This window comes from Arachis stenosperma, chromosome 2 (assembly GCF_014773155.1).
Source record: "Arachis stenosperma cultivar V10309 chromosome 2, arast.V10309.gnm1.PFL2, whole genome shotgun sequence".
In the NCBI taxonomy this organism is placed as follows: Eukaryota; Viridiplantae; Streptophyta; class Magnoliopsida; order Fabales; family Fabaceae; genus Arachis; species Arachis stenosperma.
The window spans coordinates 64,746,211-64,753,730 of record NC_080378.1 but is presented as its reverse complement, the minus strand read 5'-3'; the positions used below and the strand labels follow the sequence as shown (position 1 = coordinate 64,753,730).

General features: G+C 42.8%; 1 non-coding gene across 1 annotated transcript; it reads right to left on the bottom strand.

Annotated features, from left to right (window-relative positions):
• Positions 1–6,921: 6,921 nt before the first annotated feature.
• Positions 6,922–7,025, bottom strand: LOC130964006 (small nucleolar RNA R71). The gene has a single exon (XR_009080120.1). It is a non-coding gene; the product is annotated as a small nucleolar RNA R71 (small nucleolar RNA).
• Positions 7,026–7,520: the final 495 nt, after the last annotated feature.

The following is a 7,520-nucleotide window of genomic DNA, read 5'->3' as shown; positions in this document are numbered from 1 at the left end:
ATGTAAGTTGGCGTTGGCTAGGATGATGGTGATCACCATAGGGTCGTCGTGTCCGGGTATTATTCCAAGAGCATCTTCTCGGGTAAATGAGATAGTAGGTAACTCGGGTAAGGGGCTGTCTTCTCGGACATGGTAGACTTCTTTGAGGTGTCTCTTCCGTGAGGATTTGGATGTCCCTCCCCCTGCGAAACCTCCGTTTATCATGTGTATGTGCCTTTCAGGAGTTCGCGGGGTTCGTGTTTGCTCGGCCCGATCTTCGTTATCTCCCCGTCTTCTCTTTCTGGTTTCTTCTCCTTTCTCAGCTATGTATCTGTCGAGTTTTCCCTCTCTGGCTAGCTTTTCTATAACATTCTTTAAGTCGTGGCAGTCGTTAGTAGAGTGGCCGTAGAGTCTGTGATATTCGCAGTACTCGGACCGATCTCTTCCTGCTCTCTTGTGCTTCAGAGGTTTGGGTGGTGGGATCTTCTCGGTGTGGCATACTTCTCTGTAGACGTCTACCAGGGAGACTCGGAGGGGAGTGTAGCTGTGGTATTTTCGTGGCTTGTCCGAGTTGGATTCTTCTTTCTTTTTCTGTTCCCGATCTCGATCTCGGGGCGGGTAGGTTGACTCCTTCCTGGAAGAGTCTCTCAGCTGGGAGGTTTCTTCCATGTTGATATACTTTCCTGCCCGTTCTTGTACTTCGTATAAGGAAGTCGGGTATCTTTTGGATAGGGATTGGCTAGACGGTCCTTCTTTTAGGCCGTTTGCTAGTCCCATGATGGCTGCTTCCGTGGACAAGTGTTGTATGTCCAGGCAGGCCTTGTTGAATCGCTCCATGTACTCTCTGAGAGTTTCTCGGTTGCCTTGTTTGATCCCGAGTAGGCTGGGGGCATGTTTTGCCTTGTCCTTTTGAATAGAGAACCTTGTTAAGAATTTTTTGGTCAGGTCTTCAAAGCTGGAGATTGATCCTGGTGGCAGGTTGTCGAACCACTTCATGGCTGACTTAGTGAGAGTGGTGGGGAAGGCTTTGCATCGAATCGCGTCGGAGGCGTCGACTAAGTACATTCTGCTTCTGAAATTGCTGAGGTGATGACTTGGATCGGTGGTGCCGTCGTAGAGGTCCATATCTGGTGGTTTGAAGTTTCGCGGTACCTTCTCTTTCATGATCTCTTGTGTGAAGGGATCATGGTTGCTTTCGGGAGTGGTGCCGTGTTCCGTCCGATCTTTTAGGTTGGCCTCTATCTTCCGCAGTTTTTCTTCCAATTCTCTGCGTTTGCGAGCTTCCCTTCTCAGATCCTGTTCAGTTTCCTTCTGCTTCTTTACGTCCTCTTCGAGTTGTCTCAGCCGGCTTTGTTGTGCCCGAACTGTTTCCAGAATCTCCGAACTTTTTTCTCTTTCGGGATTTTGTGGATCTTTGTCTGGGGGTGATGTCTTTGGGCGATTCTGTTTGTTTCCTCCTGGAGTGCGTGGTGATAGAGGGCTGTCCGGCCGTTCTCCGGTGTCAACTTCCTCTTCTTGTTCTGATGTAGCGTGGTTATTGTTGGGAGGGTCGTCCGCCATGGTAAAGGGATGACTTCCAGGTCCCCGGCAACGGCGCCAATGTTCCGAGGGTTACCTGAAACGTGCAGCTCGGTCTTCCGGCAAGGCCCGAGGTGGTGGGTCTGAGACCCGAGCTGGTTGTGCTGAACGGCGGGGGGTTGTACCTGCAATGACACTCCGATGCTTAAGTTAGCATGGGTCCAAGCAGATATCAAGTAGAATTAGAGTATGAGTTATACCTGGGTGCTCCAGTGTATTTATAGTAGTTGGCTGCGATCATCCCTGGATAAGATATTCTTATCTTATCTTATCTTTTGGGAGATTCATCTCTATCTTTGCGGAACCGCCTTTCCCAGGCCCTTTCGGCCTTTAGGTTTTGGGCTTAGTTCCTTCTGATGGGCCTTTCTTTGGCCTGTTTGTCCGAGGTCCGACCTCGAACGTGGGCCTTGGGTCGAGGTCGGGCCTTCTATCAGCTTTACCGAGTTTGGAGAGCTCGGTCAGGGTATGAACACTTCTTATCAAAACCCCAAAAATAACTCACAACCAATAACAAGACACTTCATTACAATTCCTAGGGAGAACGACCCGAGGTTCCAATACTTCGGTTTATAAATTTAGGGGTTTGTTTTAGTGACAAACAACTTTTTGTATGAAAGGATTAGCGATTGGTTTAGAGACTATACTTGCAACGAGAATTCATTTGTGAAATTCTAAACCGTCAAAAATCCATTCGTCAACAGTCCGAGGCCTTTTTTAAGGAGGAACGGCTGTAGGAGAAGAGGCAGCAGCAGAAGCCTGGGGAGGATCGAGCACATGAACCCGAGGGGTAGGAATCATCCTCCTCGGTCCAGGAGAGCTAAGCACAGGCTGTTTTTGAGAAACATGAGAAGACCCTTCCACATTCACTCTGGCTGAGATGTTTTGGGCCGCGATAGCCTTCCTCGCCTTTTTAAAGACTTCCATGGAGTCATTATTCTTGGCCATCTCTGAAAAACAAAATCAACCATAGAAGCAGGTTACAAACTGGAAAGAGAAGGAAGCAAAGTAAAAACAGAGCAAAATAAGTCGGCCAATACCCAACACAGTTCGGACTAGAGAGGGATCCCCTAAAAACCTCTTGGTGTCAAGATGGGGAAGTTCCCCCCAGATATCTTCTAAAACATTTACAAAAGCCTGCTCGACCTTGTCAAGCATTTCCCATGTGTATCGAGACACCACAATATTTTTTCGCCAACACAAGGGAAAGGCAGGTTCATTATTCGCTTCTAAGATAAACGGTCGAGATCCCTCAACAGCTCGGACCTTAAAAAAGTAATTCTTAAAGTCCCTAAAGGACTCGTCATACATAGCAAACACTTTTGTGTCCCTAGGCAGATCGAAAGGAAATCCAAGAGGCTTTTTTTTTGAGGAAATTCTGGGCTTAGTCAAAACAAAAAGATAAAAAAGAGAGTCTGAGAAGGTGTGACGTCCAGCTCTTGGCAAAGCAACTGAAAAATCTTAATAAAATCCCAGGAGTTCAGATGGAGATGGGATGGATCTACGTTACATGACCACAACAAGTCGGTCTCAAAGGAAGTGAAAGGAAAAGTAATATTCAACTGGCTGAAAAAATAGTCATAAGCATAAAAGAAGGGACGTTCCCTTGGGGTCAAAGCAGGAAAGCAAACCTTCTCATCAGAATCAGGCGCTACCATATCATAATTCTTTTCCTGATCTCTATTCTTACGGAGTCGTTGATGTTTTCTAAGCTCCGTACAAAAATCAGCATTTACCATGGAAACACACATCAACACAAGGGAGTTGATGAGCGGATAATTTGTACGCTTTTTGGCATTGTTTTTAGTATGTTTTTAGTAGTTTGAGTTGAGTTTTTAGTATATTTTTATTAGTTTTTAGTCAAAATTCACTTTTCTGGACTTTACTATGAGTTTGTGTGTTTTTCTGTGATTTCAGGTATTTTCTGGCTGAAATTGAGGGACCTGAGCAAAAATCTGATTCAGAGACTGAAAAGGACTGCAGATGCTGTTGGATTCTTACCTCCCTGCACTCAAAGTGGATTTTCTGGAGCTACAGAAGCCCAATTGGCGCGCTCTCAACGGCGTTGGAAAGTAGACATCCTGGGCTTTCCAGCAATATATGATAGTTCATACTTTGCCCAAGATTTGATGGCCCAAACCGGCGTTCAAAGTCACCCTCAGAATTTCCAGCGTTATACGCCAGAACTGGCACCAAAATGGGAGTTAAACGCCCAAACTGGCACAAAAGCTGGCGTTTAACTCCAAGAAGAGTCTCTACACGAAAAATGCTTCATTGCTCAGCTCAAACACACACCAAGTGGGCCCGGAAGTGGATTTTTATGTCATTTACTCATCTTTGTAATCCTTAGGCTACTAGTTTCCTATAAGTAGGACCTTTTACTATTGTATTTTCATCTTTGGACATCTAGTTCTTAGATCATTTGGGGGCTGGCCATTCGGCCATGCCTAGACCTTGTTCTTATGTATTTTCAACGGTGGAGTTTCTACACACCATAGATTAAGGTGTGGAGCTCTGCTGTACCTCGAGTATTAATGCAATTACTATTGTTCTTCTATTCAATTCCGCTTGTTCTTTGTCCAAGATATCACTTGTTCTTCAACTTGATGAATGTGATGATCCGTGACACTCATCATCATTCTCACCTATGAACGTGTGACTGACAACCACCTCCGTTCTACCTTAGATTGGGTGAATATCTCTTGGATTCCTGATACACGATGCATGGTTGATCGCCTGACAACCGAGTGCTCGCCTGACAAACGAGCCAGCCATTCCGTGAGATCAGAGTCTTCGTGGTATAGGCAAGAACTGATGGCGGCATTCAAGAGAATCCGGAAGGTCTAACCTTGTCTGTGGTATTCTGAGTAGGATTCAATGATTGAATGACTGTGACGTGCTTCAAACTCCTGAAGGTGGGGCGTTAGTGACAGACGCAAAAGAATCAATGGATTCTATTCCGGCCTGATCGAGAACCGACAGATGGATAGCCGTGCCGTGACAGGGTGCGTTGAACATTTCCACTGAGAGGATGGGAGGTAGCCACTGACAACGGTGAAACCCTTGCATAAGCTTGCCATGGAAAGGAGTAAGAAGGATTGGATGAAGACAGTAGGAAAGCAGAGAGACGGAAGGGAAGGCATCTTCATACGCTTATCTGAAGCTCTCACCAATGATATACATAAGTATCTCTATCTTTATCTTTATGTTTCATTCATCATCTATACCCATTTGAGTCTGTCTGACTAAGATTTACAAGGTGACCATAGCTTGCTTCATACCAACAATCTCCGTGGGATCGACCCTTACTCGCGTAAGGTATATTACTTGGACGACCCAGTGCACTTGCTGGTTAGTTGTGCGAAGTTGTAGTGATCACGATTTCGCGCACCAAGTTTTTGGCGCCGTTGCCGGGGATTGTTTCGTGTATGGACAACTGACGGTTCATCTTGTTGCTTAGATTAGGTATTTTTCAGAGTTCTTAAGAATGAATTCTAGAGTTTCATGATGATCTGTTGAAGTCTGGCTGGTTGTGAAGCCATGTCTAATCTTATTGGACCGAGGTTTCAACTGATCATCACAAGAGCTTGTTGATCTCTATCAATCTTGCTATTGGAGCAATGATCTGCTAAGGCTTGGCTGGCCATTGGCCATGTCTAGTGTTTTGGAACGGAGCTTTCTTTGAAAGCTTGGCTGGCTGTGAAGCCATGTCTAATTCCTGGACCGGAGTCTTAGACTAGCATTGCAATGATTCCTGGAATCCAAAATGAGAATTCTGAAACCTTTATTTTCTATTTTCATATAATTTTCGAAAAAGCACAAAAAATTTACAAAATCATAAAAACCAAAAATATTTTATGTTTCTTGTTTGAGTCCAGTGTCTAAATTTAAGTTTGTGTCTTGCATGCATTGTTTATGTGATCTTGGTTCTATTTTCAAGTCAAAAGTACAGGGAGCTGGAGATTCAGAACATGTAGCAGAGGAATTACACAGAAAAAGCTGGGCGTTCAAAACGCCCAGTGAAGAAGGACAGACTGGCGTTTAAACGCCAGCCAGGGTACCTGGTTGGGCGTTTATCGCCCAAAAAGATAGTACATTGGGCGTTAAACGCCAGAATGTGCACCATTCTGGGCGTTTAACGCCAGGATGGCGCAAGGGGGAGGATTTTGTTTTCAAATCAATTTTTTTTCAAGTTTTCAAAGTTTTTCAAAATCAAATCTTTTTCAAATCATATCTTTTCAATCAAATGTTTTCAAAATCAATTTCTTTCCTTTTTCAAAGATACTTGCTAACAATTAATGATTTGATTGAACATTTCAAGTATGTTGCCTTTTCTGTTGAGAAAGGTTTAATGTTTGAATCATATATTTTCTTGTTAGGCAAGTCATTAATTTTTAAAATCAAATCTTTTTTTAATTGTTTTCAATCATATATTTTTAAAACCATAACTTTTTAATCATATCTTTTTTTTAATCACATCTTTTTCAAATTAGTTTTCAATCATATCTTTTTGATTTCTAATTTCAAAATCTTTTTCAAAAATCACTTGATTCCTTTTCCACTTTTAGTTTTCGAAAATTATCAATCAATTTTTCAAATGTTTTTAAAATCTTTTTAATTAATTTTCGAAAATTCTCTTCCCCTCTTCTCACATCCTTCTATTTATGGAGTATCACTCCTCCTCAATGCACAATTCGAACTCTGTCTCACTAAGTTCGAATTCTTCTACATCTTTCTTCTATTATTCTGTTCCTCTGACACCTCAAGGAATCTCTATACTGTGACATAGAGGATTCCACATTTTCTTGTTCTTTTCTCTTTTATATGAGCAGGAACAAAGACAAAGGCATTCTTGTTGAAGCTGACCCTGAACCTGAAAGGACCTTGAAGCAAAAGCTAAGAGAAGCTAAGGCACAATTCTCTGTAGAGGACCTAACAGAAATCTTCAAAGAAGAAGAAACCATGGCAGCCGAAAACAACAACAATGCCAACAATGCAAGGAAGGTGCTGGGTGACTTTACTGCACCTACTCCCGACTTCTATGGGAGAAGCATCTCTATCCCTGCCATTGGAGCAAAAAACTTTGAGCTTAAGCCTCAATTAGTTTCTCTAATGCAACAGAATTGCAAGTTCCATGGACTTCCATTGGAAGATCCTCATCAGTTCTTAGCTGAATTCTTGCAAATCTGTGACACTGTCAAGACTAATGGGGTTGACCCTGAAGTCTACAGACTTATGCTATTCCCTTTTGCTGTAAGAGACAGAGCTAGGATATGGTTGGACTCACAACCTAAAGAAAGCCTGGACTCATGGGAAAAGCTAGTCAATGCCTTCTTGGCAAAGTTCTTTCCACCTCAAAAATTGAGTAAGCTTAGAGTGGAAGTCCAAACCTTCAGACAGAAGGATGGAGAATCCCTTTATGAAGCTTGGGAAAGATACAAACAATTGATCAGAAAATGTCCATCTGACATGCTTTCTGAATGGAGCATCATAGGTATTTTCTATGATGGTCTCTCTGAACTATCAAAGATGTCTTTGGATAGCTCTGCGGGAGGATCTCTTCATCTGAAGAAGACGCCTACAGAAGCTCAAGAGCTCATTGAAATGGTTGCAAATAACCAATTCATGTACACTTCTGAAAGGAATCCTGTGAACAATGGGACTAATCAGAAGAAAGGAGTTCTTGAGATTGACACTCTGAATGCCATATTGGCTCAGAATAAGATATTGACTCAACAAGTCAATTTGATTTCTCAAAGTCTGTCTGGAATGCAAAATGCACCAAGCAGTACTAAGGATGCTTCATCTGAAGAAGAAGCTTATGATCCTGAGAACCCTTCAATGGAAGAGGTGAATTACCTAGGAGAACCCTATGGAAACACCTATAATTCTTCATGGAAAAATCATCCAAATTTCTCATGGAAGGATCAACAGAGACCTCAACAAGGTTTCAACAACAATAATGG